The sequence below is a fragment of the Miscanthus floridulus genome, chromosome 13, assembly GCF_019320115.1.
Source record: "Miscanthus floridulus cultivar M001 chromosome 13, ASM1932011v1, whole genome shotgun sequence".
Taxonomy (NCBI): Eukaryota; Viridiplantae; Streptophyta; class Magnoliopsida; order Poales; family Poaceae; genus Miscanthus; species Miscanthus floridulus.
In genome coordinates this window covers 81,682,631-81,707,678 of record NC_089592.1, presented here as the reverse complement: position 1 = coordinate 81,707,678, position 25,048 = coordinate 81,682,631, and the positions used below count along the sequence as shown (strand labels likewise).

At 48.6% G+C, this 25,048-nt stretch overlaps 1 long non-coding RNA gene and 2 pseudogenes across 1 annotated transcript; 1 reads left to right on the top strand and 2 right to left on the bottom strand.

Moving 5' to 3' along the window:
• Positions 1-10,188: 10,188 nt before the first annotated feature.
• LOC136500933 (serine/threonine-protein phosphatase 7-like) lies at positions 10,189-14,355 on the bottom strand (annotated as a pseudogene).
• Positions 14,356-16,550: 2,195 nt separating this feature from the next.
• On the top strand, positions 16,551-24,969 carry LOC136500945 (uncharacterized). Its single transcript, XR_010770134.1, has 3 exons — positions 16,551-16,691; positions 24,473-24,566; positions 24,865-24,969. It is a non-coding gene; the product is annotated as an uncharacterized lncRNA (long non-coding RNA).
• LOC136500941 (probable protein phosphatase 2C 30) lies at positions 17,120-18,023 on the bottom strand (annotated as a pseudogene).
• Positions 24,970-25,048: the final 79 nt, after the last annotated feature.

Here is a 25,048-nt window from a genome sequence, read left to right as displayed (position 1 = left end):
CAAGCATAAAATAATTAGCCTACCATAAAAATTTCACCATAATTGGACCACAGAAGCTGCAGCTATGAATTATTCCAATTAATTACAGACAAAATTGGATTTTCCAATTAATCTAAAACTACAGCAAAAATTTTGTACTAAAGCATATCATATTATAGTCCCTCCGTCCCAATTTATCTGTCGTTTTCGGTGTCCGTGCCACAACTTTGACTCAATTTGTATAAAATATGTGCAACATTTGTGTTTCCAAATAAATTTGTTAAAAAACTAGATTCAAAGATCTTTCCAATGATGCTAATTATGTATCATAAATAATAATATTTTTAATATATATTTTGTTAAAGTTGTTTCTCGGAAAGCGAGAACGACAGATATTCTGGGACGGAGGGAGTATGTTCATTGTGTAGATCTACTTATGTGGAGTCCAACAAAATTAGATTTTCCATTTTATAATTTTTCTGTGATTTACTATGATTTTTTAAAGATTCACCAGAAATAAATAAAAAAAAGACAAAACCACCATCACTATAGCAAAACCGCCGTTACTGTAGCAAAACCACCGTCGAAAACCGCCCGGGGAGTAAAATAGACGGTTTTGAAAAGTTCAGGGAGGGGTAAAATAGACGGTTTTATAGTTTGGGGGTGAAGTAGACCATGGTTGATAGGCGGGGGGTTAAGTAGACTTTTTCCTTTTCTTTAACGATTCGAGAAAAGCTGGAAATGTTTTTCTTGGAAAACAATCGAAACGATGAAAACGGAATGCATTCTTCTAACAGTGTATTAGGTTTTGGCCAAACATGCGTATTTTATTTACAAGCATGTCACATGTATATGCTGTAAATGCAGGTTTTGGCCAAACATGCGTATTTTTTATTTACAAACATGTCACATGTATATGCTGTAAAGGCTGATATACGCTCTTCAGATAACATGGGATGCATGGACAAATCTTCCTTTTCCTCTGTGGGCTCTTCTAGAAGGGGAGCAAAACCCAGGGATGAAAAAAAAACCCCACTAAGCTTGATTTGGAAGCAAAGGGTAGGTAACCCAGGGGCATAATCCCTGACGGGGGATTTTGAGGGCACTTCGTTTCCCGTGGAGGCAATCCACGAAGTGTTGTTCTCCCGTGTCGCCCTTTGGGAAACAGGGGTAGATCACGAGGGAGCTGGTGGAGGAAGTCCTCACGGGCAAGGAGGCAGAGGCGACGCAAGACCGGGCGACCGGAAGAACAGAAACGGAGGCGGCGATGGGCGACGCGAGGAAGAGAATCAGAGGCAGCAACGAGCGAGGGGAGCGCTTCCCGGCCTATTGGGTCGTGGATTTCTCCTCCGTGGAAAGTAGAGGGAATTGGGCTCTAAAACTCCATCACTCGGGCTTCCAAATGCTACGACAATCTGCCACCGGGGAGGACGGCCCGTGGACTTGTGGCCCAGGGAAAAGGGTGGGATCCCGGCGGGAAACCTGATTGACAAAGTAGCTCTAAGAACTAGAATAATAATTAGAATGATATCCCCATAGATTACCCACCCAGAGAAAAGTCTGGGATCCCGAAGGGATTGGGTTTCCAAATTAGGTCTGAGGGCTTTTTTGGAAGCAAGGGAGAGCAAAACCCAGGGATGAAAAACCCACTCACTAAGAACTAGAATGATAATGAGAATGATATCCCCATGAATTACCTGTTAGAATTTATATGGATAAAATTCCCTAAATGCATATGAAGAAATTCTAATAAATCTCAAATGCCCAATATATGTGTTCTTTAATGGGCTTTATTGTTTAAGTCCATGAGTAGAGGTGGAAGATGCAACGTCAATTAGTACCATATTGCTAGTTGATGTGGAGGTAGGGAGTTCTCGTCCCTATATATATGTACTAATCCTCCTGAAAAAAGACATAACAACAATAGAACTATCATTGGATGTTCCTAGTTTGGAAAATCCTAAGATAGTCAATTAGTGTTTTCACTTCTCACTACTGCGTTGCCTTCTAAGTTTTCCCGTCCCGATCCTCTGCGCGCACGGAGAGTTGGGAGAGCAGGCCTCCGGAATCGCCGTCTGCATCTGTGATATCTTCTCGGGTGTGCGGGCGATCAGGTTTTTGGGAAGCGTCTTCGCGACTACTCGCTCCTTCTTGGTGACTACCGACATCTTCTTATTTATCCTCGGATCGTCTACTTCCCGGTGGACGTTCGAGGGACTGCACTGCGTACATCTTTCTGCACCGACTGTGGTCCACGACTTTGAGCAACTCACCATGAGTGGGACTGGAGCCATCGGTGCTTTGAGCTTGGGTCCCTCCGCAGGGTACATCTCTATTCTCAAATTAGTTAAATTCAATCTTATTTTTGCTATGATCAGTATGTTGTTTATAAACATATTTGCTACTAATCTGAGCAGTAGTAAAATTATACACGCGCACATATTTATCATCACAAATTTATTATTATTTTTCTGGATTAGTTTTAACATGAAAATGCCTAAATTTCTAACAATCCAAAAACCAGATATTAGACAATTTCCTGTTAATGGTTTTGCTGCTACTTTGAAGCCAAATGATTTTGATGGAACAAATTACAAGACATGGCGTGCTAAGATGGTGCTGTGGCTTACTGCTATGAACTGCTATCACGCCGCACAAGAAAAATCTGAACAATTTACTCCTGAGGAGGAGAAAAAGTTCAAGGTAGTCGATAACCTGTTTCGAGGCGTCGTGATTAGTGCACTTCATAGCAAGTATGATGACAGCTACCTTTGTTATACGTCAAGACAAGGAATTATGGGATACACTTGATGCTAAGTTTGGTGTTTCTGACACCGATAGCGAGTTGTACCTCATAGAGCAGTTGTTTGACTATAAGATAGTTGACAACCATTCTATGATCGAACAAGCTCATGAGATACATGCACTGGCTAAGAAACTCGAACAGTTCCCATGTGTGTTGCCCGATAAGTTTGTGGCCAGCGGTATAACCGCTAAGCTGCCATCTTCTTGGAGGGATTTTGCTACCTCTCTAAAACACATGAGACAAGAGTTTAGCGTGGCTGGGCTTATTGGGTTTCTTGATGTTGAGGAGAGGGCGAGAGCAAAAGACACGCATGGGAAAGGCGTTGAGTCTTCTAATGCCAATATGGTGCAGAAGAAAAATTCAAATGCATCTCGTAATAATAATAAGAAGAAGAACAAGCAAGAGAACTACTCGAAGCATAAACAAACAACCACTTTAAAGAAGAAAAAGAACAACAAAGATGGTGATTGCTTTGTTTGCGGGAGTGATGAGCATTGGGCAAGTTCATGCCTAGACCACAAATTTAAGCAAGAGAAGAAATATGCATACATGGTTGTTAGCAAGGCTGAAGGAGGAACATCTGGGTATGGTAATTTTTTACCTACTGTTCTTTCAGTTTGTCATTCACCTGAGTGGTGGATGGACACTGTGGCTAATATTCATGTGTGTGTTGATGCCTCTTTGTTTTCTTCTTATCAGGTCGGCGGGACTGGAGTCTTGCTGATAGGGAACGGGTCCCATGCGCGTCTTCTTGGTATTGGTACGGTCATTCTGAAGTTCACTTCGAGAAAGACGGTGCTACTAAAGAACGTACAGCATGTCCCCTCCATCAAAAAGAATCTAGTTAGCATCTCTTAATGTTGTCGAGATAGTTATAAAATTGTCTTCGAGTCCAATAAATGTGTATTGTCAAAGTATGAAACTTTTGTTGGTAAAGGTGATGATTGCGGAGGCTTGTTCCGCTTATCCTTGCATGATGATGTATGTAATAAGATTGTGAACAATGCTATTATCCCTGATGAGTCAAATATTTGGCATTCACGTCTTTGTCATGTTAATTTTGGTTGTCTATCGCGGCTTGCAAATATGAATTTAATCCCAAAAATTAATTTGGTCAAAGGTTCTAAGTGCCATGTGTGTGTGCAATCTAAGCAACCCCATAAGCCTCACAAGGCTATGGAGGCGAGGAACTTGGCGCCATTAGAACTAGTACATTCCGATCTATGCGAGATGAATAGTGAATTGAGTAAAGGTGGCAAAAGATATTTCATGACTTTTTATAGACGATTGTTCTAGATTTTGCTATGTGTATCTGTTAAAAACAAAACATGAAGCGTTGCATTATTTTAAGATCTATAAAGTTGAAGTAGAAAATCAATTTGAGAGGAAAGTTAAACGGTTAAGGTCTGATCGTGGTGGAGAATACTTTTTAAGTGAATTTTCTGATTTCTGTGTAGAACATGGAATTATTCATGAGAGGACACCACCATATTCACCACAGTCTAATGGGATTGCCGAAAGAAAGAACAGCACTATAACTGAGTTGGTTAACGCCATGTTGGAGACAGCGGGTCTATCTAAGGAATGGTGGGGTAAGGATATTTTGACAGCATGTCATGTCCTGAATAGAGTTCCTACAAAGAATAAAGAAATCACACCATTTGATGAATGGGAAAAGAAAAGATTAAATCTCTCATATTTGCGCACTTGGGGTTGTTTGGTCAAAGTGAATGTGCCAATTAACAAAAAGCGCAAACTTGGACCTAAAACTGTTGATTGTGTTTTCCTTGGTTATGCTATTCATAGCGTTGGATATAGATTCTTAATTATAAATTTTGGGGTACCTGACATGCATGTTGGTACTATCATGGAGTCCAGAGACGCTACATTTTTTTAAAGTGATTTCCCCATGAAAAATGCGCCTAGCACGTCTAGTCATAAACCTATAATTCACTATGATCAGTTTATTCCGATAGAACATTCTGAGGAACTTCATATGCATAGTCCTGAGGAGGATGACATTGTAGTCACTCAAAAAGAGTAAGAGACAACGGACTACAAAGTCTTTTGGCAATGACTACATTGTGTACCTTATGGATGACATACTAAGAACCATTGAGGAGGCATATTCCTCTCCTGATGCTGACTTGTGGAAGGAAGCAGTACGGACTGAGATGGATTCAATTATGTCTAATGTCACTTGGGAAATTGTTAAACATCCTTATGGATGTAAACCAATAGGATGCAAATGGGTGTTCAAGAAAAAGCTTAGGTCTGATGGTACAATTGAGAGGTATAAGGCAAGGCTTGTGGCCAAGGGTTATATCCAGAAAGAAGGTGAAGATTTCTTTGATACTTATTCACTTGTTGCTCGATTGACCACAATTCGAGTGTTACTTTCTCTGGCTGCCTCTCATGGTCTTATCATTCATCAGATGGATGTAAACACGACTTTCCTAAACAGAGAGTTAGAGGAGGAGATCTATATGGATCAGCCAGATAGATTTGTAGCAAATGGTGAAGAGGGCATGGTGTGGAAGTTATTGAAGTCCTTATATGGCCTGAAACAAGCTCCTAAGCAGTGGCATGAGAAGTTTGACAGAACTTTGACATATGTCGGCTTTGTTGTAAATGAAGCTGACACATGTGTATACTATCGGTATGGTGAGGGCGAAGGAGTGATCTTGTGTTTATATGTTGATGACATACTGATCTTTGTAACCAACCTTAATGTGATTAAGGAGGTTAAAGACATGTTGTCTAATAATTTTGAGATGAAAGACTTAGGGGAAGCTGATGTTATTCTTAATGTCAAGCTGTTAAGAGAAGGCAATGGTGGGGTTACACTTTTACAAATCCCACTATGTGGAAAAGGTATTGAATCACTTTGGGTTTAGTGATGGTCAACCTGCTCCTACGCCTTATGAACCTAGTGTGATATTAAGGAAAAATCGAAGAATAGCAAGGGATCAATTGAGATACTCCTAAATTATTGGTTCGCTTATGTATCTGGCTAGCGCTATGAGGCCTAATATCATATTTGCTGTGAGTAAACTAAGCCGGTTTGTGTCAGATCCAGGAGACAACCAATAGCGTGCTCTTGAGAGAGTACTACGTTATCTCAAAGGTACTAGCTATGTCATTCACTATTGAAAGGTCCTTGTTTGGTTTTGGTAATTGAGTGACAACTTAGGTGGACTAATTGTGTTTATGTGAGATACACAGGTGATTAGTCCACAGGTACATGTGTGTGAGCAACATATGCCATGAAGGTGAAAATGGCTTAGAGATGTTGCAAAGCTCACACATGTGATGATGAAGGAGCTTAAATGCACATGAGACATGACATTGAGTCATGTGATCAAGGTGGAGAAGATCAAGACAAGACTTGGCTTGATGGACCGGTTGCAAGCGTGAAGGGCAAGTCGAAGGCTTTGGAGTGATGGACCGCGTGGCGGTGAAGCTTGAGCAAGACTTGGCGCCGATGGACGATAGCAACGGTGAAGAGCAAGTAAAGTCAAGATCGATGAACCAATATGATCATGTGATGATATGAAGTGGATCATATCATTGTTGATTGTGTTGGTGCATGTGTTGCATCGACATTGGAGGAGATGGAATGGAATGCGCAAGGCAAAGGTATAACCTAGGGCATTTCATTTCACCGGTCATAGGTGTGTAGAGAAGTTTATGACCGGGTTTAGGATAGATGGATGTACTATCAAGAGGGGCAAACTTGTTTGCATATTGGTCATCTAGTGCCACTCGAGTGATCTAACTTTGTATTATCGCTAGGATCGAGTGGCGTGGCAAGTTGAGTGGCTAACATCCTTTGGGAAATGATTGTGAAAATGCTAACACACATACACATGGTGGTGTACACTTGGTGGTGTTGGCACATTTACAAAGGAGGTGGTGTTTGCAGGGTTGAGATGGGTTTGGGTCGGCGGGATTCGGCGCTTTCGGGAAAATGGAATGCCTATTTTCTATTGCGCCGGATGCAAATTCTTGTGGTTGGCACTTTGGAGCAAGGGTGAATAAGTTAGAAGTGAAAATGAGTTGATCGCGAAGATGCTGGCGTCGGTCAACTGACCGGACGCTGGATCTAAAAGCACCGGACGCTGGCAGGGTGCGTCCGGTCAGGCTGACGTACGGTGACGCAGAAGCTGGAGTGTGACCGGACGCTGGGCTGCGTCCGATCATATGCGACCGGACGCGTCCGGTCGAGGTCGGTACCTTACTGGAAACGACCAGACGCTGGGGTTCAGCGTCCGGTCAGTTGAAGCTGCTGCGTCCGGTCAGGTCAAGTGACCGTTGGAATCAGGACACGTGGCCGTCTGCGGGCGACCGGAGCGTCCGGTCGGCCCGATTTTTACCCAGTGAAGGGGTAACGGCTAGTTTAGCCCTTGGGGCTATAAATAGAAGTGGCCTTCGGCCATGGCAAGTGCTGAGCACCTTGGGGGACTTTGTGTCCATGCTTGAGAGTGCTTAGGAGCCCTTCATCTCACACATACTTGATAGCGATCATCCGATTGTGTGAGTGATTCTAGTGCGATTGCATCGTGAGGTTGCATCGAGTGGCACTAGGTGATCGAGTTGCAAGCCGGTGGTGCTTGTTACTCTTGGAGGTTGCCACCTCCTAGACGGCTTGGTGGTGGTCTCCGTCGAAGCCCGCAAGAAGCTTGTGCGGTGCTCCGGAGAAGTGCTTGTGAGGGGCATTGTGCTCGCCCCGCGGGAGCCGCGAAGAGCAACTCTAGTAAAGCGTGTCATTGAGCTACCCTCACTCAAGGGGTAGGTTCTTGCGGCGCCCGACGTGCGGGCTTAGCGGGTGATGCTAATTAGCCGCCGAACCACCAAGTGAGCGGTCGACACAACGGGGACTAGCGTGTTGGCAAACACGTGAACCTCGGGAGAAAAATCATCGTGTCAACCTTGTTCTTCCCGTTGGTTTGCATCCCCATTACACAAGCTTGCAATTACTTTTATACATATTAAGCTTGTGTAGTTGCTCTTGTAATTAGATAGCTTGTGTAGCTTGCTAATTATCTTCTTGCTTGTGTAGCATAGAAGTAGCTCCCTTGCGTGGCTAATTTGGTTTTAGTAACCTTGTTAGTCACATTGCTTAGTTTGTGTAGCTAAGTATTTGCGCTCTCTAATTAGGCATTGGTTGCCTTGTTATTGAGCATTGCTAGTGAGCTTAGTTAGCTTTATGCTTTTGCTTACTAGCATGTGTAGGAGCTCCCTTGTAGCTTAAAGTACTAGTGGCATAGGTTTGTGTGACCTTGCTCCTAGAATTATTTAGGAGAGCTCTAGCTAGCCCGGCACCTTAGTTGCATAATTAGTATCTTTGCAAGGTGCTAGTGAACATATATAGAGGGGTGTAGTCTTGGCTAGACCGATAGTTTTAATTCCGCACTTGTTTCGGTTAGCCAACGTGATTAAGTTTCAAAAAGGACTATTCACCCCCCCTCTAGTCGCCATCTCGACCCTTTCAACTATACGGGGTACCCGAAGGTACTAGAGGGTTTTTGTGATACTAACTGGATATCTGATGCTGATGAGCTTTATGACACAAGCGGATATATGTTCTTGCTTGGAGGTGGCGCTGTTTCCTAGAAGTCTTACAAGCAGACCGTTTAACAAAGTCAACTATGGAAGCAGAACTCACAACATTAGACACCACTGGCGCTGAGGTCGAGTAGCTTCGTGAACTCCTTATGGATTTACCAGTTATAGAGAAACCTATACCGGCTATTTCTATGAACTGTGACAACCAAACTGTAATAACTAAGATAAACAGTTCTAAGGATAACATGAAGTCCACAAGGCATGTTAAGCGGAGATTAAAATCTGTCAGAAAATTGAGAAACTCCGGAATGATAGCGTTGGACTATGTCCATACATCTAAAAATCTGGCAGATTAATTCACTAAAGGACTGTCATGTAATGTGATAGATAATGCATCGAGTGAAATGGGTCTAAGACCCACATGAAGTCTATCATGGTGGTAATATTCTATGTGATCGGAGATCCCATGAAGTAGGATGGTGAAACAAGCTAGTGGTAGACTTTGAAGAAAGACCTTTTAACTTGGTCCATGTCAGATGCACGTCTTTCCTTTGCTGTAAGACATGTTAGTTTTTACCTTAATATGTTCCAAGTGGCTTGCTGAAGCAAAGATGTTGCCCTACAGAACATCTTTTGAGGCATACACCTATATGAGTTCGACTACTAGTCACAGTCTATGAGATTGGGGGATCTCTAGATACTCATGAAAGACCCAGGAGTATTACTTATATGCTCCAACCAGAGGGGATGCTTTTGGCAATCTAGTATCAGTAAAGAGTTTAGGTGAAACTTATTCACACAAAACTTACAATTCAAGGCGTAGTCCATTGTTCAAGTTGTGGATGGATGTAGTTTGAAGCTCTAGGCGGATGTCCAACTTAACAGTCTCTGCTGAAAAACATTAGTATATAGACAGTAGTGGGAGAAAGAAAATCTCTATATTGGGCTTTTGAGATCTGGTGGGGATTGTTAGAATTTATAAGGATAAAATTCCCTAAATCCATATGAAGAAATTCTAATAAATCTCAAAGGCCCAATATATTTATTCCTTAATGGGCTTTATTGTTTAAGTCCATGAGTAGAGGTGAAAGATGCAACGTCAATTAGTACCATATTGCTATTTGATGTGGAGGTAGGGAGTTCTCCTCCCTGTATATATGTACCAATCCTCCTGGGAAAAGACAACAACAATAGAACTATCATTGGATGTTCCTAGTTTGAAAAATCCTAAGATAGTCAATTAGTGTTTTTCACTTCTCACTATTGCGTTGCCTTCTAAGTTTCCCCATCCTGATCCTCTGCGCGCACGGAGAGTTGGGCGAGTAGGCCTTCGGAATCGTCGTCTGCATCTGTGACATCTTCTCGGGTGTGCGGGCGATCAGGTTTTTGGGAGCGTCTTCGCGACTGCTCGCTTCTTCCTGGTGACTGCAGACGTCATCTTCTTCCTCGGATCGTCTACTTCCTGGTGGATATTCGAGGGACTGCACTGCGTATATCTTCCTGCACCGACTATGGTCCATGATTTCGAGCAACTCACCATGAGTGGGACTGGAGCCACCGGTGCTTTGAGCTTGGTCCCTCCGTGGGATACATCTCTATTCTCAAATTAGTTAAATTCAATCTTATTTTTGCTATGACCAGTATGATGTTTATAAACATATTTGCTACAAATCTGAGCAGTAGTAAAATTATACACGTGCACATATTTATCATCACAAATTTGTTATTATTTTTTTAGATTATTTTTAACATAAAAATGCCTAAATTTCTAACATTACCCGCCCAGGAAAAAGTCCAGGATCTCGACGGATTGGAGTTTCCAAATTAGGCCTGAATAATCGAATGCATCAGCATTTTCAGCAACAAGAAGGTTTACAGATTAAGATCCTTGCAACCGCTGGTTTCACACGTTCAATCTTTGGATGCCATGTTTCTGGGTCACTTAATTTTAAATACAGATCAACCTAAACCGAACCAACAAATCAGATTGGCGTGCTTGACATGAGGCCATCCAGAAACCTGCACCGTGACTACGTTGGCATTAGCTACAACAAAAACCATGATGCCACGCTTCCTTGGCAACAATCGGAGTGATAAATACAAAAGGTACATGGCAAGTCATCATGACAGGCTCGACGTGCCACTGTCCATGGCGTCCAAATTCAACTCTTCGTCAGTCGATCACTTCTTCGAAATCATAGAATGGGTGGGCCTGCATATATATAGGAAAACAAAAGAAAAAAGATACTCCGAGTCAATTGATTTGTTTCCCCCACTCCAGATTGATTGTTTAAGTCTCACATTACAAAATCAAGTAGTTCTGAGGGCCTGTTTAGATGCCGAAAAATTTGGCAAAATGACACTAGCAGTTTTCGTTGTTATCTGGCAATTAGTGTCCAATCATAGTCTAATTAGGCTTAACAGATTCTGTCTCGTGGATTTCGTCTAAACTGTGTAATTAGTTTTATTTTTTATTTATATTTAATACTTCATGCATGCGTCCAAAGATTCGATGTGACGGGGAATCTTGAAAAATTTGGCATTTTGGGAGGGAACTAAACGGTGCCTGAGTATATTATTGAGGATTGAGTCACATACCGCAGGTCGAGGCTTTACAGCTTCAAAGCTACGGAAAACAGGAGTGGCAAAATCAGGTGGATTAAGGACAATATATGCACCACGATTGTTATGTCGCTCCTCTGAAGCCTATACCAGGTCCAGAAACAAAGAGTTAACACCATATTATTATTACCATAATATGCAAAGGATACAAAAAAAGGCAGAACTTATATATTAGTCACAAAGTTTTAGAAGCTGAATAAATCTCTTACAGAACTTGCAACAAAAAGGCAAGAAGGGATTCAATATCGAAGATGGAAGCAAAAATTATCACCTGAAATTGTGGGTAGTCTGGTGCACTGAAGAGAGTAATCAGTTTCCCACATTCTACTTCATGATCAATTGTATATCCATTATCCATTCCTAAGAGATCATGTCGCTTGTCTCTTGCGTCTGGACCTTCATGTGACCTGATGATTAGCTTTGTTGAATGAAAAGATGAAGTAAGCATGTGAACTTAAAACAAATACAGTTCTACCATGATGCTAACTTTCAAATATTATGGAACTAAAATGCTCAACGGGCTACACGACAAAACATACCAGCTGACCAAGTTCAAAGATGACTAAAGCCATACCATTGAACACTAACACAGAAGAAATTAGAATCATGTAACTCAATTCAAGTACGTTAATAAGTAATATCTCACATTCACTGCATCCACATATTAGGTGACATCTATACCAACATAACAATTTTCAAAACACAGAACGGGAGCTCTCTGCACTGGGTACGTCCTTTTTTTAGAAACGCTGGGATGTTACTACACGCTTGTCGCCTGAAGCTATTAAGGAGTTTTATATAATCCTCAACTAGACAACCACACAGTTCAATCAATTGGATATTCTAAAAATAAGCAAGATCACTTTACAGACTAGGCCGGGGGTATACACATGCAAATCAGCTTACAACACTTCTTTATGTGCATCTTTATGTGCACCATCAGATTTACAGTATGATCGTACATTGCAAATTTTTCATATGATTGGTTGTTCTTAAAATTTTGAAATATTAACAGGAAGAGTAATAAATGAAACAAAACGAACCTTCAAATGATTTGTCCGCAAAAACTGTTGAGTGATATCTGGACCCCAAAGCAAACCGATGCCTCGTTCTTTATTCGGTGAAAGACCCATCTGCAAGGAAGGGTCAGACCAGAGCACATCCCCAGGGATCAAATTTGAGCCTTCCCAAGAAGGGTCAAGAACAGTTCTCCTTGCTTTCAATAACTCATCTAAGGATCCAAGTTTCATAGCAGTCGGATCAACAGTAAAATCCGCTTTGAATTTATGACCCTTCTTTGATCTCTTCGATGGCACAACAATCGTTCCACGAAAGACACCTCCATGTGCAGTGTACACGCTTCCTGCTATTATTGTCGCTAGAGGAAGGTCCTCAAAACATCTTAAAAACTTCCGATAAACTTGAGGGCCCTGATCTTTGTATTTAGTCATTACCTCCTTCTCGAAACCATATACTGACGTGCAGTACTTGGATTCGTGATTTCCCCGAAGAAGGAACACACAATTCGGGAGTAGCACCTGAAAGAAAACAAGAACCACTAATTAGCAACCATTTATGTTATTACACTGTTTGATTGTTGAAATAAAAGTTTTTATAGATCACTTTTAGAATGCCAAAGGAGGACAAGCATGCTTGTGCAAGTTAACAGCCAACTGTCTAAATATATATCACATCATTGATATTTCAGCCATTGAATGCTGAGGAAACGAGAACAGATACTCCCAAAAATAAATAATGTGTGGAACATGACTCATCATTCTATGTTGATTTCATTTAGTTGCATATCGCACAAAATGAGCAAACTTATAACTGTTATTAAGTACAATCCAAACAAAGGGGAGACATCATTATTCGTTAGAGTCAACACTTCCATGAAAACAACTCAGCCAGTTTGCATTACCTATGGAAAACCTATTAACTGTCTTTGTTATCTATTGTTATATAAATCCAACACAAACAAAGGGGAGACATCATTATTCGTTATCTCAGCCAGTTTGCACATTACCTATGGAAAATCTATTAACTGCCTTGCTATCTATCAATCTATTTCCCATAAATCTAGCAGATCCAACAAAATAAAAATGGAATCCAAGTATGCTTGTGTGAGTTAATAACAGTCAAATGTCTAAATATATATCACATCATTAATATTTCAGCCGTCAAATGCTGAGGAAACGATAACAAGTACTCCAAAACAAATTGTGTGGATCATGACTCATAATTCTATGCTGATTTCATTTAGTTGCATATCGCGCAAAATTAGCAAACTATAGTTGTTATTAAGTCCAATCCAAACAAAAGGGAGACATCATGATTCGTCAGAGTCTGTGCTGCCATGAAAACAACTCAGCCAGTTTGCATTACCTATGGAAAATCTATTAACTGTCTTGCTATCTACTATTGTTATACAAGTCCAATCCAAACAAAGGGGAGACATCATTATTAGTTATTAACTGGTTTGCACTAGCTATGAAAAATCTATTAACTGCATAGCTATATTCTCATAAATCTCGCAGATCCAACAAAACAAAATGGAATCGAGATACGCATGAAGCTTAACAGCGAGTTGGAAAATCCGCAGCAGAATTCACCTTCCAGGCGAGGAGCAGGAGGAAGGTCTCGAGGCCCCAGGCGCCGCGGTCGACGTAGTCGCCATTGAAGACGAAGATGCGGTCCTCGGAAGGGAACCCGGCGTCGCGGAGCAGGAAGAGGACGTCGTGGAGCTGGCCGTGGACGTCCCCGACGACGACGACGGCCTGGCCGGGGCGCGGGTCGACGCGGACGAGGTTGGGCTCGCGGTGCAGGATGGCGGCGGCGGCCAGGACCAGGCGCTGGACCAGCGCGGGCGGGAGCACCGCCGGGAGCCGGTCCCCGGGGAGGTGCCGCGAGCACCAGTCCAGCGTGGATTCCAGCCCCGCCACCCAATCCCGCGTCAGCACGCCGCCCTCGGGCCACTCGACCACCGGTGGGGCCGGGGCTGGGGCTGGTGAGGGATCCGTCGCCGCCGCCGCCGCCGCGGCGTCGGCGACGATGGCGTCGGAATCGGGCTGCGACATGGCATGGGCCAGGCTTGATGCGGCGGGTTCTGTGATTTCGTCTTGGGTAATTGGGTTTCCTTGTGCGAGTCGGGGTGGGGGTTTGTGTTGTCTTGGGGGGTAACGAGACGACGTGAGACTGGGAGTGGGGCAGGGTTCGTCGTCGTCCCAGTCGGCGGCGGCGGCTTTTGCGCCATCGAGGGATTCGAGGCCTCTCTACCCGTGACGCGGCTGCAGAGCTGCTGGTTCCAGTTGGCTTTCGCAGCTGCGGTGTCGCGGGTCTCCACCGCGTGGAGCTGACACGGCTGCGAAAGGGAAAGCCAGCCTAGAACAAAAGGAGGTCGGGCCCGTGGCCACGGGGAAACGTGCGCTCGTTCCACCAACGCCACCCAAAAATACAAGATCCCAGTTCCATATTTGGATATCAAAGAGCTTGTTTTCTTCGACAACAAGACCCCGAAGAAATCTCTCTCTATAAATAGGTCTTCAGAAGAGATAATACTTAGATTTATGTTGTCTCTCTTGTCATACTCTGTTGAAGAATGATACATTACCGTCCGAGATCCATTTTAGGTTTAGGTACCTTTTTTTATCACCTATTAAAGACAGTCTAACATGACCGTATAGAGTCTGATTGGTTACTACATTAAGGATTATACAGCATAGGCTACACCTGCATAGGTGAATGCAATCTAGTGTTGTTTGGTTGTGTTGCACTACTCTGATGCACTGGTTGTGCCTCTGTTTGGTTGAGTTGTATTATTATGCTGCATTGTGTGTGCATCTGTTTGGTTGTTTACAGATGAAACACCAAATTGGCAATGGCATTTCGTCGAACACCCTCAGCTCGTGCTTCCAATCCAGCATCTCGAGCTCTTCTCTCCCCCTCAAGCTAGTGCTCTGCCACGCCAAGGAAAGCTGAGCATGTTCCATCCTCTCCCACGCCCAGCGCCACCACGCCATGTCCAGCGGCGCTTGAGATCCACTGTTAAATCGCCCTGCTCGGAAGCTGCGACACGCAGGTGGTCGACGATGGCTACGGCGAGCGACGCGACGGAGAGGTGCGAGTGCGACATTTGTACGTGACGACCGACAGCCAAACGCCAAGCCACCTGAATTCGTGTTGCTAGCATCTTGACGGAAGGGATGATAGCTAGCATCTTGCCGTGTTGCGGCCTTGCGGGCGGCCGGCCGGCTCGTCACCGCGGCGTCTGCGTTCGTGTGCGCGCGCGTGCTTACGAGCACGGAGTTACGGACGCAAGAACCCACCCGGATGCCGCACTCGATGCCCGATGCCACCGTGATGTTGCGCCGCCGCAACCGCGACCGCGCCCGATGCCAGGGCCGCGCTGCCGCGCGCCGCCATGAGGGGGAGGTCGTGCCATAACCGGATCTCACCGGCCGCCGTGAGGACGAAGCCGCCGCTGGGGAGGCTGCTCGCCGCCGCAAGGGAGCCCGTGCATCCCCGCGCGTGCGCCGATGCCGCGCCGCCGCGACCACTCCGATGCCGCTCCGCCGCGAGGGAGCCCGTGCATCCCCGCGCGTTCTCGAAGCCAGGCTACTCCTCGTCTCCCCCTCGTGAAGCCGCGAGATTTTGCATAGCGGATGCAACAAGCCTGCAGTGCGGATGCGAGAGCTGCAGTCCGGATGCAAATGCAGGCCTGCATAGGTGGATACGGGAAATTTGGGCGATTAGTGTGATCAGCGTGGTCTGAGGAGAGTGCTATCCTGTATATTGGCTTATACAGGTAGCCAAACAGAGACAGGTTGCACTAAGGAGCCAAATGGAGACAGGTTGTGGCCTGGATAAAAAGTTATGCAGACAACCAAATAGACCCATAACAATCTTATGGGTTTGAGGGATGATACTGAGGACTACCAAAGATGCTCTAAACTGCTGTCAGAGGTAAAAATTTGTTTCGAGACCATTCCCTAGGAGTCATTATAAAAGATGCAATCAGCCTGTTCGTATCATTGCTGGTTCGTGAAGAAGTACTGCTGGCTGGTTGGTGTGAGAGAAAAATATTGTTCCGACTGGAAATTTACGATCGTTTACGACAAGCCACAGCCAAACGAACAGGCTGATTTTCGTGTAAGCCATTGAAATTCATCTTCTCTCTCAACCACTGCTTCAACTTTTCTCACCCTTACACGCCACTGCCATCAACTTTGGTGGAACCGAAACGTGAAATGTCCCTTTTGCCCCTCTTACAGGTGGGCCCCACAAGTCAGCCTTCTTCCTCTCTCCTTGGCCATGGACGCTGAGGCCGAGCGTGCCAGGAGCTCAGCTGCTCCTGCGCCACCCCGGCCCTTGGCCTAGCGCCGCCACGGGTAGGCCCCACCCCCGCGTGACCCTCGCTTGACGGCGAGGCCTAGGACGGCGAACTCAATACCTAAACCGTCGAATGCCTCTTTTTTTTTTAAGGTGCGGCTTGTTTGTTGGAGACAGTCTTATAACCCAGCCCAGCCGCCCAGGCCGTAACTGCCGCCCTCAGCTTTCGCATTTTCGCCCCCAGTGCCCGAATCTCCTCTGTCGTTTGCTAGGGTGAGCGGACCGCGCGGCGACGACGTCATCGATGGCGGCGGCGGCCGCGGCGAGGCGAAACCTCGCCTACACTGCCTCCACTCGTCCCCGCATCACCCGGTCTGGCTTTGGTCAGGTGAGATCCATCTCTCCCCTCCACGCCTCTTCCTCTTCTCTCCCTTTCCAGTCGATTGGTCCGCAGTGGTTGGTCGTGCCGCGTGGTTGGGGACTTTGGCATTTCACCCATCATCAAAAATTGGTTTCGCACTTTTACCATCCCGCAAAATGGTTTCGCTAGTTTGCCATTATAAAACATGTGCAACTCGTCGGAATGCCATTTGATGACTTTAGATTAAAAAAAATGAAAAACGAAGTTTTCTTCCACATTTACCCCTTGTCCTTTCCTTCTTCTCTCATGTGAGAGCACACGGACGGACGGAACCGAGGGAGGAGAAACGGATCGAGCGAGCGCTTCTTCTCCGAGCGGGCCGTTCTTGCTCTTGCTGAGGTTGAAACGGCCTCGGGCGCCGCCTGAGGTTGACGACTCGCCGTCGTCGCCCTGTCCTAGCTGCTCTCGCCATCGCCGTCGCTCTCGGACCCCGCGCCGTCGCTGGGCCCAGCGCCCTCCTCGTCCCCGCTGCTGCTGCCGCTGCCGCTGCTCTGCCTGGGGCTCAGGTTGGAGGTCGGGCTCGACCGCTCCCCGCCGTGCGGGTGCGGCGCTCTGTTCCGGAGGCAGGTGCGCACGACCTTGCATGCCACCTCGTTGCTCACCACGTCCCACAGCCCGTCGCTGGCCAGGATCAGGAACTCGTCCTCGCCGTCCTTCCTCTCCACCACCCGCACCTCCGGGTCGGATATCACGAACGGCTTCAGGTAGCTGTCACCAATGGCGCGGGACATGGCCAGCATGCCGAACACGTGGGCGCCGTCCCAGAAGATGACGCGCCCTCCCGCTGCGTGGATCCGTTCCAGCTCGTCGCGGCGGTCAGGCTGAAACGAATCATCACCCATACGAACTTGATTAGAAAACGCAGGTAGCAATAGCTCATCAAGTCTACAAGACCGAGCCTGAAACAGTTTTTTTTTGCTCTGTTCGTAGTACCTTGTGGTCATCTGAGAGAGGGATCGCGGCGCCTCCGCTGTAGAGGACCGCGCGGGAGTCGCCGCAGTTGGCGACGACGAGGTGGCGTGGCCCCACCACGGCGACGACGGTCGTGGAGCCCACGTGGTCGCACTTGGGAAGCTGCATCTCGCAACGGCAGGTGGGCGCGCGGGTCAGCGGTGTCCCTGAAGCCGACGGCCTCGGCGTCCATCCTCGAGTAGCTCTTCTCCATGACATCCCTCCATCGCGCCGCGTCGTCCAAAGCCGACGAGCCTGCGGCAGCGGTCGCCTCCTCGGCCACGATCTGGTGCATCCGCTGCCCGCACGACGTCGCCACCTGCATGCACATGCAGCCAATCGGTAGTCACTTGGTGAATCGAAAAAAAACTGCTCGGGCCATCACAGTTCAGTTCAGTTCAGTCCAGATGCCAAGAACTGAACTGTTTGAAGAGGAATTGGCGAACGGGCACTTACGTGTGAGCAGCCGTGGCCGTCGAACACCCTGAAGAAGCGGTGGCCATTGATGAACCCAAGGCGGGCGGTCACCGCGTCCTCCATGTCCCTCCTGACAGAAAACCGAACTCGACCAGAGATCGATGAACACACGCGAACACACAGTGGAAGATACGAGAGTATTGGTGCTGCAAAGCGGCAGCGTTTCTTGTTGATTGCTATCTCTATTTAAGCAAAGTACATGCAGTATATATGGATACAAATTGACTGAATCAATCACGGCACGCTCGTGATCAGCCGCTGCCATCCCAATGCCCTGGGCCGTGCCGTGCACTAATCTACTTCCTAAAATAGAATATGTACCCTGGGCTTACTATGACAATCTCCTCCTAAGACCTGGAGTATATTTACACAAGATCCTTCATGCCGATCCCACTACGGAGTTCCTAGAACCGGCTACGACCAAGCGCCTTCGTGAGGATGTCGCTCAGCTGCAGCTCAGTGCCGACGAACTCGACGTCGATCAGCTTCCTGTCGCAGCATTCCCGGATGAAATGGAACTTCACGTCTATGTGCTTGCTCCGGTCATGATGCACAGGGTTCTTTATCAGCGTGATGGCGGACTTGTTGTCCACCTTGAGCTTGGGCGCGAGGACTGCTCCTCCGACGAGTTCAGCCAGCAACCGTGCCAGCCAAACGCCCTCACACGCAGCTCCAGCAGCCGCGATATACTCTGCCTCGCAGGAGGATAGCGCGACCACCTTTTGCTTTGCCGATTGCCATGCAACCGGCCCGCCGGCAAGGAAGAAGATGAGGCCACTGGTGCTTTTCCGATCATTGACATCACCTGCCAAGTCGCTGTCGAAGTAGCCCAGCAATTTTGGTGCAGCTCCCTTCTTTCCTCCCGGATGATAGTGCACACCCCAGTGCACCGTCCCCGCTACGTAGCGGAGGACTCGTTTCACAGCTCCAAGATGCTCTTGTCATGGCGCCTCCATGAACCGGCTGAGGTACCCCACAGCATATGCCAAGTCCGGCCTGGAGTTGCACAAATACCTCAGACTGCCGATCAAGCTACGGTACTCGGTGGCGTCCACACTCGGCGTTGAACCATCCTTCAGCAGCTTCAGCTTCATCTCCATGGGCGTGGCACTTGGATTGCACCCAGCCAGCCCCGCCTTCTCAAGGATTTTGGTGGCATAGGCACCTTGCCGGAGAGTGATGCCATCGGGACCTTGTGTGACCTCCAGTCCAAGGTAGTAGGACAAGGGACCAAGGTCACTCATGCAGAACGTGTTCATCATCTGTGCCTTGAACTTGTTCACTGCACCTGCATCACCTCCAGTGATGATTAGATCATCAACGTACACGCCTATGATGAGGCGCGCTGCTCCCTTTCCACGGGTGTACATCCCATGTTCATTGGCGCAGCGGGTGAAGCCGAGTCCCATCAGCGAGGCGTCAAGCTTTTGGTTCCAGGCCCGTGGAGCCTGACGGAGTCCGTACAGCGCCTTGTGGAGTTGAAGCACCTTGTGTTTGTGCTTGCCGTCAACGAACCCAGGTGGCTGTTGGACGTATACTTCCTCCTGGAGCTCCCCATTCAAGAACGCCAATTTGACATCCATGTGATGGACGCCCCAGCTGTAGTGCGCTGCGATGGCGAGGAGCAGGCGCACCGACTCCAGTCGAGCGACGGGAGCGAACACCTCTTCGAAATCGATGCCGGGACGTTGCACGTAGCCCTTGGCGACGATGCGGGCTTTGTACTTGACGATGCTCCCGTTCTCGTCGCGCTTCACTTTGTACACCCATTTCAACCCGATGGCTCGGTGTCCGCATGGAAGTTCGACCAGCGACCATGTTGCATTGTCGCGGATCGACTTCATCTCCTCCTCCATCACAGCAGCCCAGTTGGGGTCGCCGTCGGCTTCTTTCAGCGACCTGGGCTCCTCCACGCTCACGGCGTGGCTCACTACGTGCAGCTCAGCCTCCACGGCGTCGCGGTGTGCCAGTTCGGGTGCTGCATCCGTGCCAAGGATATTGTCCAGCGTCCGGTACCGGTGCTCCTCCTCTTCATCGTCATCAGCGTCCAAATTTGGATCGGCGCTGAGTGGCGTCGCGAACTCGACCTACGTCCCGGCCGTCGGTGGCGGCGAGCTCGGTGAGGCAGGCAACGAGGCCGGTGAGGACGGCTCAGGAGACGTCGACCCTTGGGTCAGCGCCTCGACACGTTGACGCCGCAGCTCGTAGTCGTCCTCCACGGTGAAAGGGTACTCGTTGACGGCATCTGAGGCAGCTCCCCAATCCCAGCGCGCGTTCTCGTCAAAGACGGCGTCGTGAGAGACGTGGACGCGCTCTGTGGTGGGGTCGTAGAAGCGGTACGCCTTCGATCCACCCTCGTAGCCGATGAAGACGACCTTTTGCCCGCGATCGTCGAGCTTGCTGAGATGCGGACGGAGGCGCTTGATGTAGGCGACGCACCCGAACACCTTGAGGAAGTGCACGAGCGGCTTCTTCCCGTACTAGGCCTGGTACGGGGTCATCCCGTCAAGCGCGCTCGTGGGCGCCCTGTTGAGCAGGAACACGGCGGTGTGCACTGCCTCGCCCCAGAAGTAACCTGGCAACCCCCGCGCACGCAGGATACTTCTCGCCGTCGCCACTACCGTCTGGTTTCGGCGTTCCACAACGCCATTTTGCTGTGGTGAGTAGGGAGCCGAGTGGTGACGCTGGATGCCTTCTCCTGCACAGTACTCACCAAATTCCACTGAGGTGAACTCACCACCATTATCGGTGCGGAGCACCTTCAGTTTCTTGCCGGTTTCACGTTTGACGCGCGCCTGGAATGTCATGATCGCCGCCGGTGCATCCGCCTTCGAGCGCAGGAGCGTGAGCCACATGAAGCGGCTCATGTCGTTGACCAGCAGCAAGAAATAGGCGTTCCCGGCCGGCGTAGGTGGTGAGATCGGTCCACAGAGGTCACCGTGGACTAGGTCGAGCTCCTCCTGAGCCCGGTACTTGGTAGCCTGCGGGAACGGCGTCCTTTTCTGTTTCGCCAGGACGCAGTCCTCGCAGACCTGCTCGACGTGGTCGATCGCCGGTAGTCCCTTCACCATGTCACCGCGCCCAAGCTTGCGCAGCGCCTGGAAGTTTAGGTGTCCATACCGCTCATGCCAACGCCAAGCGACGTCGCCGACATGCGCAGTGAGGCACACCGGGGCGGCGATGTTCATGTTGAGGAAGTAGAGTCTGCTTGGCGAGCGATGCACCTTGGCAAGCAGATGGCGCTACAGGTCGTAGAGGCGCAGTATGCCGGACTCGATGTCGACCTTGAAGCCGTCCTCATCCATCTGTCCGAGGCTGACAATGTTGGTGGTGAGGCGCGGGATGAAGTAGACATCGTTGAGGCGACGATGTTCACCAGACTTGCAGGCGAAGAGGACGGTGCCTTTGCCCTCGATGTCGACCACCGAGCCATCACCGAACTTGATGGTTCCGGTGACGCTGGTGTTCAGCTCGGTGAAGACGTCCCGTGAGCCTATCATGTGGTTCGTCGCGCCGGTGTCTAGCACCCAGCGGCGAGGCCCCATGGCCTCCTTCACTTCCTCGCTGTGGAGGTGAAGGAGGACCTTGCGTTCGTCGAGGTGGACCGGAGCCTGCAGAACGACGGCGCGCTGCGGCGGCCTAGGCGGTGCGGTTACCTCAGTTTCCGCAGCGATGTACATCAACGCCCGTTCTTCTTCCTCAGCCTCAGCAACATGAGCAGCGCCCTTCTTCTTCTTCCCACGGTAGTCCTTGGCCTAGTGGCCAATTTTGCCGCAGTTCAGGCAGCGATCACCAGGCGGTGGCTTACCTCCACCAGTGTTCCCGGCGCCCGCGTTTTGGCCGTCGTGGCCGTCGCGTGACGAGGATCCTGCGCCGCAGCGTCCGCGTCCGCGCCCACGGCGCTTCCCGCGGTTGCTGGAGCCCGAGCTACCACCGGAGTTTTCCTGCTCACGGCGTGCCTTGCGGCGGGCCTCCCAGTCCTCCTCGCAGAGCATCAGACGCCCCATGGCGTCCGTGATCTCCTTGGGCTTGGCGCGTTCCTCGAAACACACGCAGCCGCCCGATCACCTCCTCGATGGTGACCTTGTTCAGGTCAAGGAACATCTCGAGGGAGACGGCGGCCTGGCTCAGCCTGTCCGGGACCACCTGCAGCAATTTCTTCACTACCTCTGCGTCGGTGATGTTGTCGCCGAGGGAGCGAAGATTGGCGGCGAGCGTGGTGATGCGGACGCCGAACTCGTTGACGGTCTCCCCCTGCTTGAAGGAGAGAGCGCCGAATTCCCGGCGGAGCTGCTGCGCACTGGCGTCGCGCGCGCGTTCGTCGCCGATCCGCAAGTTCTTGACCGCGTCCCACGCTTCCTTCACGGTGCCCTTCCTGGCGAGAGTACTCCAGAGCTCGGACGGCACCGAGCGCAGAAGTCCTGCCATCGCCTATCGGTCGTCGTGATACTCGTCTTCGTCGGGGTCGTCGGAGATGCCGTCGTGGACGGCGTCCTAGACATAGAGGGTCTGGAAATTCACCTCCATGACCAGGGCCCATTCCGGATAATTTGTCTGGGTCAGCATCGGCCACGCGACGTTCGCGGACGGCCGCTCGATGATGCGCTCGACGACTCGAGAGTCGGAGCGACGGCTGTGGGAGCGGCCACGGCGACATGGTGGCGAACGTGACGGCTGGACCTTCTTCTCGCCGGAGCCGTCACCGGTCTTCTTCTTGGTTGGAGACTTTGACGACATGACGACGGCGAGGATTGGCTCTGATGCCAATTGACAGAAAACCGAACTCGACCAGAGATCGATGAACACACACGAACACACAGTGGAAGATACGAGAGTATTGGTGCTGCAAAGCGGCAGCGTTTCTTGTTGATTGCTATCTCTATTTAAGCAAAGTACATGCAGTATATATGGATACAAATTGACTGAATCAATCACGACACGCTCGTGATCAGCCGCTGCCATCCCAACGCCCTGGGTCGTGCCGTGCACTAATCTACTTCCTAAAATAGAAGATGTACCCTGGGCTTACTATGACACCTCCGCCGCCCGCACACCGACGTTACGCCATACCTCGGCGCCGGTCCCCTAACCGCGTCTTCCTCATCCACCTCCAGCCTCCGCCTCTCCGCGGACGCCTCCTCGGCCACCACCCTGAGCCGCCGAATCTCCATCCTCCGCCTCCGCGCCGCGCGGCTGCCGGCGTCCGCGCCGACGCACTCCCCCTTCCTGTCCGACCCGGCCGCCGCCACCTCGCAGCAGATCTCGGCCCTGAAACGAAGAACCGATGCCACCAAAGCAAGATCTTTGAGCAGGCAAAGGCGAGTGCTCAAGGAAGAAGAAATGGAGCCCCGGCTGCCGCTGCTTCTCGCTAGTGGGATTTTGAGGCTTGAGAGCGAGAGGGGTTGGATGCCATCGTCGAGGAGGTGCCGCACGGTGTCACCTGCGTCGATCCGTTTTGACCACGAACGCGGAAAGGTGACGTATAAGGAGAAAGCAGAGCAGGGTAGGAGCGCAAGAAAACTTCGTTTTTCATTTTTTTTGAGATATAAAGTCACTTGATGGCATTCCGGAGGGTTGCACATGTTTTATAATGGCAAACTAATGAAATCATTTTATGGGATGGTAAAAATGCGAAACCAGTTTTTAACGATGGGTGAAATGCCAAAGTCTCGCGCGGTTGTTGGTCGGCGTACTGCGTGCTCCGGTACCTATTGGATAGTTTTTCGCTCGGAGATTCATTTAGAGCATCTCCAAGAGTTTGCTATCTCAACTTGGCATCCATATAATTTTGGTAAAACAAGAAAAAATAGCCTCCAACAGTTTGGCAAAACAACTTGGCATCAATAGCAACTTGGCAAATCTTCCCTCCGCGCGCGTATACGGCTTGGCATCCGGGGCTCTTCGTTTCTTAGCGGGGCTCTTCGTTCGCTTAGCGGGCCTCTTCGTTTTGTTAACGGGTTTTTTTATTTTACCAAGTCAAAAATGCCAAACTCTTGGAGGTGGATTGTTTTTTTACTTGGCATATAATTTTGGGAGTTGGCAAATCACAAGATTTACCAAGTAAAATTTACAAACTCTTGGAGATGCTCTTAGGTTCAAATAATGGTGCTCCTGTCCGCTTTTCCCGCACCTAGCGGGTAGGTTTCGCGCGTAGATCTCTTTTTGCATTTCTGTGTCGAATATTGGTAACCTTTGTTCTAGTTATTTCGATTTTCTTGGATCTATTCTTTGCTGTTGAAGTTTCTCTTATTATTTCTATGAAAGTTGAAATTTATGATTACACGCCAATGAAAATCCTGACTTTCTTGCCTCACTTTCAGCAGGGCGGCACTAAAATCTCCAGTAATAATTTCTATGGAGCTGTTGCACGTCCTAGCAAGGTTTTTTCTAGTAATTGTGGGATTCATGGTCTGAGTAAGTAGCTTCATTTTCTTTTTTCTTTTATCCATGCCTGCTGTAGGATGTTACTGTATCAATAACACATTAGGTGTAATTTTTGCACACAATTTTGGTCAGAAAGTGCAAGTTTTAACCTGTCTTTTGCATATGCAACGTCAGATTCCTTTGCTTTGCTTCGTTTTCATGATCCCATATATCCATCTATGATATTTTAGGATCCTACTGCGACAAGATTGCGTTGTTATTATTCCCTTCTCTTCTTCGGAAAGAAATACCTATTGTTATAGCACTTTCTGACTTCCGTATAACGCAGGCTGACAGGAACTTAGATGGTACTGCTAAAACTAGCTGCCTCACAAGTCGCATACCATCAATCATATGAAGCCAGCGAAGTGAACTTTTTCGTCCAGTGTGATCACCGAGCATGAATTTTCAGCATGGAAATCTAAATGGGACGCTTTTCATGCCAAACAAGCAGCGTAAGCCTGCTAGTCAAT